The sequence below is a fragment of the Leptidea sinapis genome, chromosome 7 (genome assembly GCF_905404315.1).
Source record: "Leptidea sinapis chromosome 7, ilLepSina1.1, whole genome shotgun sequence".
In the NCBI taxonomy this organism is placed as follows: Eukaryota; Metazoa; Arthropoda; class Insecta; order Lepidoptera; family Pieridae; genus Leptidea; species Leptidea sinapis.
In genome coordinates this window covers 11,826,966-11,839,230 of record NC_066271.1, presented here as the reverse complement: position 1 = coordinate 11,839,230, position 12,265 = coordinate 11,826,966, and the positions used below count along the sequence as shown (strand labels likewise).

At 33.0% G+C, this 12,265-nt stretch overlaps 1 long non-coding RNA gene across 1 annotated transcript; it reads right to left on the bottom strand.

Moving 5' to 3' along the window:
- Positions 1-8,289: 8,289 nt before the first annotated feature.
- On the bottom strand, positions 8,290-12,025 carry LOC126965269 (uncharacterized). The gene is made up of 3 exons (XR_007729509.1): positions 11,887-12,025; positions 9,238-9,408; positions 8,290-8,498 (listed from the first exon to the last, which is right to left on the bottom strand). It is a non-coding gene; the product is annotated as an uncharacterized LOC126965269 (long non-coding RNA).
- Positions 12,026-12,265: the final 240 nt, after the last annotated feature.

The window sequence follows — 12,265 nt, the reverse complement described above, 5'->3', positions numbered from 1 at the left end:
CCCACCATCTGGATGTGTGGCGATCCTCCTCAGTCCGGTTTCTAAGGAGCTTTCTTTCACGTACTACAAAGCTGTGGAACGAACTTCCTTGTGCGGTGATTCCGGGACGATACGACAAAGGTACTTTCAAAAAAAGCGCGTACACCTTCCTTAAAGGCCGGCAACGCTCCTGTGAATCCTCGGGTGTTGCAAGAGAATGTAGGCCGTGGTGATCACTTAACACCAGGTGACTCGTACGCTTGTTTGTCGTCCTTTTCCATAAAAAAATGAGTGGTTAAATTGTTCAGTAGTAAGTAATAATCTAAATGATAATTCTAATTTATGTTATAAATTCTATGATAACTATAATAAATACCTTACTCTTAAGTCCTACTTACTTTGCTGAAACAGATGTTGATCTGAAACTACGAGTAATTTGGGTATAGGACTGTCAATCACAGTGCAATTGCAAGGCTGGTCACTTATTAAATAGTTAGTTAGTTTTGGGTGATTCAAGAATCCTTAATGGCACTGGACTATCATGGTCTGGAGTGTCACTTACTATCCGGCGAACAAGCAAGCTAATCTCGTCGCTTATACCATAAATAAATTTTCTCGATTTCTCTGTTTCAGAATTTCGTTCACTGCTAAATGCTCGAAGTATAAACGATTTATTTAAGGATCTATTCATGTTATTAGCTTAATTGCTATGTAATTACTATCTTTGTGCAGATAGAAAACTAAAACTATATTATGAAAGTCAATCTAACGCAGTCCACGGTTCACGGCTGATTTCAAATTACTACTAATTCAAAACTCGTAATTTACAATAAATTCAGTTTGCTACACCGCTTTTCAAGATAAAAGGAATTCATAATGAAATAGTACAAATATGTTTCAAAGCGAGATCGTTCTTGGCAATTTAATAATAGATGTAAAGGTATGTTTAGAATTTTATATATAGTAAGTTAATACATATTTAGAAACTATTATTATTCTAGCTGACCCGGCAAACGTTGTTTTGCTATATAAAGTATAATTCACGCGATAGTTTTATAAGTAATAGAATATTGCCTATATTATAGCCTGTACATCATTTTGTTCTATTGTCAATAGTTTTTGCAGCGCAAGCAAAAATAGGTTTTCGATTTTACACCTTGTGTTACAAAATAGCAATTTTATTACGGATCCCTAATTTTGAAAAAAAAACATAGCCTATAGCCTTCCTCGATAAATGGACTACCCAACACTGAAAGAATCATTCAAATCGGACCAGTAGTACCAGAGATTAGCGCGTTCAAACAAACAAACAAACACTGCAGCTTTATAATATTATTTTAGATTTAAGGTACGTTTTGTGGTGAAAACTTCTTTAGACGCGTTGGGCACTTTATGCTGGGCAATAATTATAATTTCTATAAATTACAAGTAAACGATGCATTCAAAGATTTTCTTAAAATTACTTGCCTCGTCTGGGAATCGAACCGACTGAAATGTAAAAAAAACTACTACTACTTTTATGATGCCAATCACAAGAATGGCCAAAAACTAATAACTCTTCTTAAGTAACTCAGTATTTTAAAAGAAGGGAACAACGTAAAATGAATGTTTTCCTACTTGGATTGGTACGAATGGACCGATTAGATGGCCGGCCAGATCCCCGGACCTTACACCATTAGATTTCTTCTTTTGGGGATACGTGAGAGATATGCTATACAAAAAGCGATACGAGAACGTGGGCGAATTACAAACAGAATTGTGCCATATCATGTCGAGTATTCACCATAAAATGATAAGAAAATCAACAGGCAGCGGACTCATTAAAAGATTGGCGATTTGCGTAAGATCAGGGATCACATTTTGAGCATTTAACTAATTAATTTACAAAAAAATACCCACTTAATTGACTACTTTATTTTAAAATACTATTTTTAAATTTAAGTCGGTTCGATTTCCAGACGAGGCAAGTAATTTTTAGAAAATCTTTGAATGCAGAATTACTAACTTTTAAAATTAACATAAAGTCTTCTTTCAGTAAAATAGCCTATCTTCGATATTTAAGATACTTTCCCTTCATGTCCCATAACTTTGGGACACCCTGTATAGTAAAAATTTTTTTCCAAATTGCCATCTTGGTTTAAATAATTTGTTATTTAAGAAAAACATTTTTTCTTAACATTCCGGTATAGAACCTTAAGAAAGATAAAATGTTGCTCTATTTTCTATCTATAATAATTTCCGATGTCACAACGAAATTATTTGAATCAGACGCCAACTAATTGGTGTCGATAGAACTGTTCTACTAACTATGCAAATTCATACACGTCAAATATTTGCTGCTAAAATTCGAGAAATTCTATTTCAAATATTAACTAGCTAAAATTTTAGATTGTTATCTACATAATTATCTAATAGGTGAAGAAAAAGCATACACCTCTGTTGCAGATTGAGGGTAGGAGGATTGTGAGATTTAAACATAGTTTTTTTTTTATAACAATAAGGGATGAGACGTCCAGGACGTTCAGCTGGTGGTAATTGATGCGCCCTGCCCATTATGATTCTAGAAAAACCCAATTATTCTGAGCGGCACTACAACTGCGCTTGTCACCTTGAGACATAAGATGTTAAGTCTCATTGGCCCAGTATTTCACTAGCTACGGCGCCCTTCAGACCGAAACACAGTATATATTGTATAAAGTTAATACTAATTCAAAATTCAATTTAAAAATTTTTGAAGTGATAACTTCTTATGGGTGGGTAACCTGGTTCGTAACGTAACGCGTTACGGCGCCAGACTATCTTTTCTCTCACGCATACGGCAGCGGTAGGTAGGCTCCTCCTGTCTCACTCTAACCAATTGTTACTTTTATACCAATATTAAATAATGATACTAATAATGTACATACTTAGACAAAATTCTAATATACATTCATTTAAGAATTGTAACTAAAAGTAATAATATATATTTTACTAGCGGACCCGTCAGACGTTGTCCTGTACACACGTCTTAAATTTGAAAAATCGGTCCAGCCGTTAGGAGGAGTTCACTAACATACACATGAGCAGGAGAATTATATTATATGGACGGAATTGAGAATCTCAACCAATCTCAAATTCACTGGAACACACAAAAAAATCCTCAAAATTGGTCCACCTGAAGACACACAGGAAGTTTCATTAAAATCGGTCCAGCCGTGTAGGAGTTCAGTTACAACTGACGCATAAAAGAAATATATATTTTATAATAAGTAAAAGCTTTTTATTAATAAATAACCTTTCCTTACATGATCATTTTAATATACATATAATTATAATAATAACCTAAGCTTTTCTCAGTTTAAACAATTTCAATATTAAATAGTTCAACTTAGATTAGTTTAAGTTATCACTTCTGTCGGGCTTTATTTACGTTCTCAGAATATCAGATAAACAGCGGATATAAAGATTCAGTTATTAACTTCCAAACGGTTAGAGAGGTACCTTACTCCGCTGTTGATAAATTAAAATAATCTCAATGATTGTCTATCTTTAAATTTTTATCCCTCAAGGGTAATCTCTCCTTTATAAGCTTCTATCGGTCACAATATTTTCAGTGGTTGCTGTAGAAATATGACACTTATTGATCGTAAAAAACTACCTCCCGTTTGAAAAATTATGCCTCAGACCTGAAAAGAACGATTTCTTGCGCCCGGCAAGAAACTCAACGGGCTTCTTTTATTGATAAAATTTCGTTACAATAAAATTAATTAAATTATAAGCCTATTCTCAATCTGAAGTCATATATGTTTTAGTAAACTTTACCATTTAAGCATTTGTGAAACAATTCTTTTCAATCTTGTACCAAATTTGTTCTGTTCATTTTTTGGGATCATTGTGTAGTCAAACCAAAAAATATTGTAACTCGACTTACGGCCGTTCCCAATATTCAGTCTACCTCTTACTTAAGATAAAAATCGTAACTATCGTTGACTTTTCTGTCCCAATAAACTTATCAACGGTAACTCACCTTATCCGTACACGCTGTCTGTCTATGGCACGACGTATAGCTTACCAGCGATAGAAGTTTGTATGGAAATTGCAATTCACGTGTCCCAATATAAGGCGATAAGAATGACTTATCGGTTATATTGGGACAGCTTTAGATTATTGAGAGCTAATTACTGACAGTAGAAGCTAATAATTTATCTCTATCTGTAGATAGTATATTGGGAACGGCCGTTAACAGAGTAGTGAGGCAAAACAAGTTTATCTTTGTCATTATAATTTTCACAGTTTTTTGGAAATTTGCTTATGTACATACATAACATTATCCAGAATATTTTGAGAGGCAACAGTTTAAATGTTTTTTGTTTAATTCTCAGATGATTTAAACTAGACAATATAGTCTCTTGTTGTTAGACAACAAATAAAAACAGGCCAGGTTTAATACTTTAGTGTGCGTACAAAGTGCGAGCAAAGTTAAAATACAGTTTGACACCAAACTCAATTTTATTCGACGATTTCACAGCTTTCATAGTTTGTCAACGGGCTTTATGTATTTCATCAACGGGTTAGATTTGTCATCATGACTAAGGGTATTACAGTTGTCGTAATACAAATAATAAAAAAATCATGCTAGCTGAGTGTAATTTCATTACGTCATAGAAAGGTTGTTTTATAACTTACACCTATTTTATATTTAATTATTTATATAAAATAAGTATAAGTTATAAATCTTAATATATATAAATCTCGTGTCACAATGTTTGTCCTCAATGGACTCCTAAACTAATGAACGGATTTCAATGGGGATTACTTCATGGAGTGCAGTTTAGTCCAACTTAAGAGATAGGATAGTTTTTATTTCGATTTGGGACCCATAATTATTTTTATTTCCAATATTTGTTTTGATTTCCAATTTTCTGTGAGAGTATTTTTGACGCGCGGTTTGACAGCTCTGCTGTGAAACAATTTCATTATAACAACAAGGAGCACATTTTTATGTTACAATGAAAAATTATTGACAAATACATCAAAAACGGTATTTTATTTATTATGTACAGAACAACGTCTGTCTGGTAAGCTAGTATAATGTATAACTATTTCACACATAATATTGCATGCGGTATTCACCTTAAAAGGTTATGCATTTAGTAATAAGATCCTTGTAAAATAGCATAATTATAAATGTAATATTGTAATTACCCCTGGTGAACCTAATAAATAAATAAATAAAAAATAAAAAGCTTAGCATAATCTTTTATTTGGAATTTATAGTCATTATGCTTAAGCTAAGGACAGTCCAGTGCAAAAGGCAAGTTCGCGTTGAATCACACTCAGCTATGTTTTGCGTAAGTAAAGTCTGAGCAAAGTCTAAATACGATCTATAGATCTCAGGCTAAGTTGACGCTTATGGGCACAGTGTAATAGGATTGGGGAAAATGGTAGGTCATCGATTGTTTTGTCGAGTCGTGTTCTTATGTCATGATCGCGTGGTATGCCTCAATTCGGCGCGATTTTGGCGCTCGCGCAGTGTTTTGTCTATGCGTATTATTTTACGTGTATCAATAGATTGCTTAAAATAAGTATGATTTGAGTGAATTCAAATTAAAATTACTATTCAAATATTTTTATTCAAAATAGGATTTAAAATCACTTATTGAACGTCAAAAACTACCACCCATTCAAAAGAGACTGCCTCAGACCTGAGAAGAATGGGCGCAAGAAACTCAGCGGCTTTTTTTTTTAATATATAATATGGATTACAATGTAATATCGTACAATAAACATTTATAATGTAAGAGCCTGAGGGTGTTCGCTTTATTCCCAGTCCGTGGTGTCATTAAGAAAATCGTTTATGCTATAATAACCTTTCCCACACAAACGTTTTTTAACAATTCTTTTAAATTTCGGAACCCATTTTTTTTGTACATTTTCTGGGATTTTCTGGGAACAAAAGACTAACTCGACCCAACCGAGTAGTAGGCATAATAAGTTTGTGTGTTGTTCCTCGTGTTAACATTATGAATGTCACAGTTTCTAGAAAATTTCTCAATGTGCTTATGAACATACAGAACATTATCAAGTAGAATGTATCTGAAAGCTATTGCAACAAGCTATAAGACCATCAATAAAAAAAATCAAACCAAATAAACCATCTTACAAACAATATAAGGACCAGAAATGGGTGAAGGAATAGTGTGCCGTACGGCACTCCCGGGTTATGTGTATCTTAAAAATCTAGTGCCCTGGGGCTTTTCAATTCTTGGAAGGATACAGAAAATGCAATTTCAAGATGTTGAATCTGCTCCTTACCTCAGTTATTCAAAAATGCATTTTTGTATCACCTAAAGGTGTTACTTATTTGTTTGAAACCCGTCTGTATTCGTGCCAATATGCAAACAACGTAGTAAATAAAGCCTGCAGTATCTTTCACGTCCGCTATTTACGAAATGGTGGATATTAAAATGTAAGCATCCGATGAAATTGTGAAGAGTGGATTCCCAATAAATCTGAAATATTTCCTGAATTGTATGTATCGGTATTAGTTAGAATAAAAGTAATTGCATAAATTTAGAGTATAAAGTATAAAATTGCCGTTTCGTACTGAAACATTCAAACTTTTTTCACGTTGATGACAATTATCACAGATTACGAAAAACACACAGTTCCAATGTAACATAATGTGTCACACTTAGGTTAAGAGTTCATCTTCGCTGAGTTCCAACTAGATAAGTGCTCGTATAAGGGAGTTCTCGAGCCAGTCTCGAACAATGTGTGACGCTGACTTTTTAATAATTAAAGAGCTTAATGAATGAATTATTATTACAAAAACTTTGTAAAAATAATACTACAAGAAATAAGAAAGACACTGTAATCACATATCATCAGTAAGTATTTTGTATTTTATTAAATAACATAATTTTTTTTTAAATAACATAAATAAAATAACACGAAGTGTGTGTTACAAAATTTGAAACATGCAATTGAGTGTCAACATGCCACGCACACAAGCAACTAATAGTTGCTGTTATAAAAAAAGCTATTGTTCTTTGGTAGTGCGGTATCTATTTGGAGCGCAGTGGAGACCAATCCTTAATCTAAAGTGGCAGACTTTTATCCCTCTTTCGATTTCGAGCACAATTTTTAATTTTATTAAAAAATTTTGTTTAATATATAGTTATTTTATATAAAATTATTGAATAAAAACTTAGTTCCAAAAATTTTCCAATCGTTCATTATATAAGTGTGTACCAAACATAATATTCTACCCATAAAAGAATTATGAAAGTACGATCATCAACACATGCAATCGCTGTGTCAATTTCGTGGGTCTACAATCTCTAATATATAAAATTCTCGCGTCATGGTGTTAAACATTGAACTCCTCCGAAACGGCTTGACCGATTCTCATGAAATTTTGAATGCATATTAGATCTATTTTTCATCCCCCTAAATGTTAAGGGTGGTTCACACGAATTTTTTTTTTTAATTTTTTTGACTTTTTTTTTTGAATTTGTTTGATGAGTCAGCAGTAAAAAATACATACAACTTCAAATTTTCACCCATCTACGATAAACAGTTACTTTTGTATCGCGATTTTAATATCGGCAATACAACGTTTGCTGGGTCAGCTAGTAAAAATATGTATATTTTAGTTTTTAACATTTAAAGTTGATTAAAAAATAATAAAAGCTAAGAAATACGAATTATTTTTATTGAAAATATTAATTTTCTAAAATATAACTGTTTCTAAAGGGTTTTTGAAAGGTCTGCGGAAAATGAATTAAAAAAACACAATACAAATAAAATGCAGTGTTATAGATTTTTTATATTTATATCATTATAGCAGTAATGTGTAAACATTACTGTGTTTCGGTCTGAAGGACGCCGTAGCTAGTGAAATTACTGGGCAAATGAGACTTAACAACATATTTCTCATGGTGACGAGCGCTATTGTAGTGCCGCTCAGAATTTTTGGGCTTTTCAAGAATCCTGAGCGGAACTGCATTGTAATGAGAAGAGCGTATCAATTACCATCAGCTGATCGTCCCGCTCGTCTCGTCCTTTATTATCATTAAAAAAAAATTACAAATCATCCTTACTATCAGCATTCTTTTGTTACCCGTAAAATAACACGCATAGACTGAGCGTTAGTTGTATAAGCATGTTAATCTTAAATATGGCTACACCAGGTTGAATGCACTTTTACCAATATATTGTGACAAGTTTCCCATAACGCTTGTTTCATCACAAAAGTTTGACAAACAAAATATTATGTAATTCGACGGCACCACCACATTTGAATATAAATAAAACGCGGTATATTCCTCAGGATTTAATGGCTCATTTTTCTCTTCCATCTTTTTCTTTAGAGCAAATAACTTTTTAAACTCCTTGGCGAGTTGTTCGGGATTGAATTCCACCGGATCCGTTTTGAAGAAGCCCGGTCCAGCTTCAACGTGCGGATGGTTTGAAGATCTCCTATACTGTTGATATATGGCAGTTTTGCTGATCAATTGTGGCATATATTGCATACACTGACAAAAATAAATTGAATCTGCTTCATCAATATACCAGGCAAAAGAGATGGCAATTGCGATGGCAAATTTTAAAATTTGTAGTAAAGGTCATCAAAATTGTTATTTTGTCTTTCAAAAGAACAGTAGTGCAGCTGAGCTGTTTATGAGGAAGCTCATTGTCGCTCAACTGAGAGATGGAGAGAGCTACGCTGGGGGTTTCCCTGCGAGATCGAATCAGAAATGAGGAGATCCGAAATGATTGCGTAATTGTGGCAGTAGGCAGGGCACATAGTTCTACGGACAGATGGCCGGTGGGAAGACGTACACGTACCGGAATATATCCCCCCAAGATGGAGAGACAATCTGGACAAGATCGCCGGAACACGTTGGATGGACGCAGCGCAGGACCTGTCGTTGTGGAGATCTTTGGGGGAGTTCTTTGTCCAGCAGTGGACGTCTTCCGGCTCATGAATGAATGATGATGATGATGAGCAATTTATATACAATTAATAGCAATTATTACTTTCCCATCGATTCTATTAAGATCGCCTTCACATATCTGCTATCATGTGATTAAGCGAACGACATCAAAGTGTGGAAAAATATTAAATGTACGCCAACAGGTATTTTAACTGCATCCCATTCCTTGATAAGCTTATGAGTGCCACTCAACCAAGAGTAATCTCAAAATTATTGCATAATTTAAACAAATACAACACTCAATTTAATCCAAGAAATTTTTACACGTTTATCTTACCTTTACTACAAGCAGATCCAATCCATTATACCCCACTGGCACAAACAACTCATCTCCCTTGGGTATTCTCAGCTTGGCAACACTCTGTGTCATCGATATTGCTGATATAATTCCGAGAGTTGCCAACAATGCGAACATTTTCTCTCCAAATATTCCCCAGCGTGTTCAACTCTATTCGCAATGTTATGGGAAAGTTTGGATAAGTTTTTGATCGTAAACATTTACGGTAATAAAAGGGTAACAATATCTACGCATTGGACATATTGTTGATTTTGACAATTCAGCCAATAAATGTGGGCAAGAATTAGTCTCAACGGTGTGAGTAATAATTCAACAACTTCTTTGCGCGGTGTTTTCAGGTCAATGCGACATGGGTCATCGAAAAAGGCTGGCAAGATTCCTGTGATTCCTCTCATACTACAAGAGAGTATGAGCGGCAGTGATCGTATCGTATTCCAGAACTGTACTCATCATAATCATATAAAAACACAAATATAATACCTATATTGAAATTCTTAGTATTTACATTTAATATTATGTATATTGAAAATATTGATAATATTGATAATATGTATTTAAAAAAAAAATCTGAGAGTTCTATATACAATAAAGTATTTAAAAAAGTACATTACAGATTTTTTGAGAGTTGAACAAAGCATACAAGATTTTATTTTAATACATAAATCGAACGGTTAACTCAGTTGGAAGAGCACTCGCACGGAACCCGAGAGGTCGTGGGTTCGAGTCCCGCATCGTTCATAAAATTTTATTTGTATATTAATCACAGAAGTGAGGGTTATACTTTAAAAACATTACAAATTGTTCCGTTTTTTTGTTCGTCTGTAGATATGTACCTATGTTCGGAAAAAACGCAAAACCCACCTAAACATTTAATTAAAATAATTTTGTTTGAACATTCACAAGAAGTTGTCACAACATATTATTATCACGCTGGATGCTGCCATTGTTATTTTTACTACTTTATACCATCTGCTAGTTCATAGTTATATTATTTTAATCAAACCATAGGCTGAGAGAATCATATGCTCTTAATAGTGATTTTCATTATTATAACACTAGAAATAAGGGATTGCTTATAACTGATTCTAGTAGGCTTCATAAGATACATAATAGCTTTAAGGGTAAATGTATACACTTCTATCATAAAGTCCCAGCTGTTCAGTCATTATCTATAAAAATAAATTTAAATTTTTTATAAAAAAATGGCTCTGTCCTAAATCCTATTACTCCACTGCTGAATATCTAAATGATCGGACAGCCTGGGATTAGATTGTGGTTATTTTATAGCGATAGAAATGACTGTACATTTTTATTGAAATATTGTATATTTTTATTGAAAAGAGCGCAAAAAAAGAATGCTGGGAGAGTTTCTTGCGCCGCTTCGTCTCTCTCAGAGCGCCATTTGTTTCCGAAGCGGTAGTATCTAGCAGTTAATAGAAATGACATCAAAAATAATTCTAAAGGAATCGATTTTGAGAAGACAAATGCCTTTTATGCCTTCATAATGATTGCATCCATTTGTACGACCTTACAAATAAACTTGGTATAAAGTTATAACTGATGATAAACAAAGAATATGGAAAATGTTTACAATGTCCTTGACAACACTGTCAATACAATGATAATTCTGATTTTTTCGGAAACGTTATACGTCCGAACAAACCATTCGTAAGCAAAGCGGCTATTTGTAAACATTTTACATATTCTTGGTTTATGATTTGTTATAACTCTATGCCATTTTTATTTGTAAGGCCGATAATAACTTAAGTAAACATAAAGTAGTACTTAAGAAAAAATTGAAAGACCACTTCCTTAACGTCTCCACGTAAGTATAATTTACAAAAAAATACCCACTTAATTGACTACTTTCTTTTAAAATATTATGATACTTAAGAAGAGTTATTAGTTTTTGGCCATTCTTTCGATTGGCATCATAAAAAAGGGTTTTTTTTTACATTTAAGTCGGTTCGATTCCCAGACGAGGCAAATAATTTTTAGGAAATCTTTGAATGCAGAATTACTAACTTTTAAAAACAACATAAAGTCTTCTTTCAGTAAAATAGCCTATCTTCGATATTTAAGGTACTTTCCCTTCATGTCCCATAACTTTGGGACACCTGTATATATAACAGATTTCCACGTATATAGTCACTCATCACGATATCTCTGGACCCATTAGAGCTAAAGACTTGAAATTTGGTAGGAATATTCCTTTCACCGAGTAGAGATCAGCTAAGAACGGATTATAAAAATTCCATCCGCAAGAGTTTTTTTTATTATGAACAGAACAACGTCTGTCGGCTCAGCTAGTAGTGTATATAATGAACAAATTAGGTATAATTTATTATAGATGCACAATAGTATAGTATAGTCTAAGAGCGTAAACTCGCCAACAAACTGTTGAAACAGTTTGGCGAGATGTAAAATTTAAGAACCAACTGTGCATATATTTATGATAAAATAAATTGAAAAAAAAATGTATTTGCAGTTAAGTTTTAATTTATTGAAATTTAAAATGGACTTCTCCATTTGGAAAAGAAATACCTCAGTCCTGAGAAAAATGGCAGCAAGAAACACAGCCGAACTTTTATTTTAAAAGTAAAAATAAACACAAAAGAAAATACTCACCTATAGACATATAAAATACGTCGATTGTACAAACAAATTAAAAATCATAACATATATAATAAGAGTAAATAAATCCTTTAAAATAAAAATAAACAGTTATCAGTCTGTCGAAATATTAAAATTCATTCCTCATCATTTTTTAATTAAAAATGCAATATCTATTCATAGTACAGATTGATTCATCAATTCCAATATTTTACGGTCAGATCTCACCAGCGATTTTATTAATAAGACTTCGATAAAACAGTCTGTAGGTACTCCTTGAAAATAATATTTAAATATTTTAAAATTTATGAAGCAAACTTTGATGAGGTTTATTTTAAAGCCAATATCTTTAATGAAGTGAGAATTTAAATTGAAGTCAAGTGATAGCGTTTTC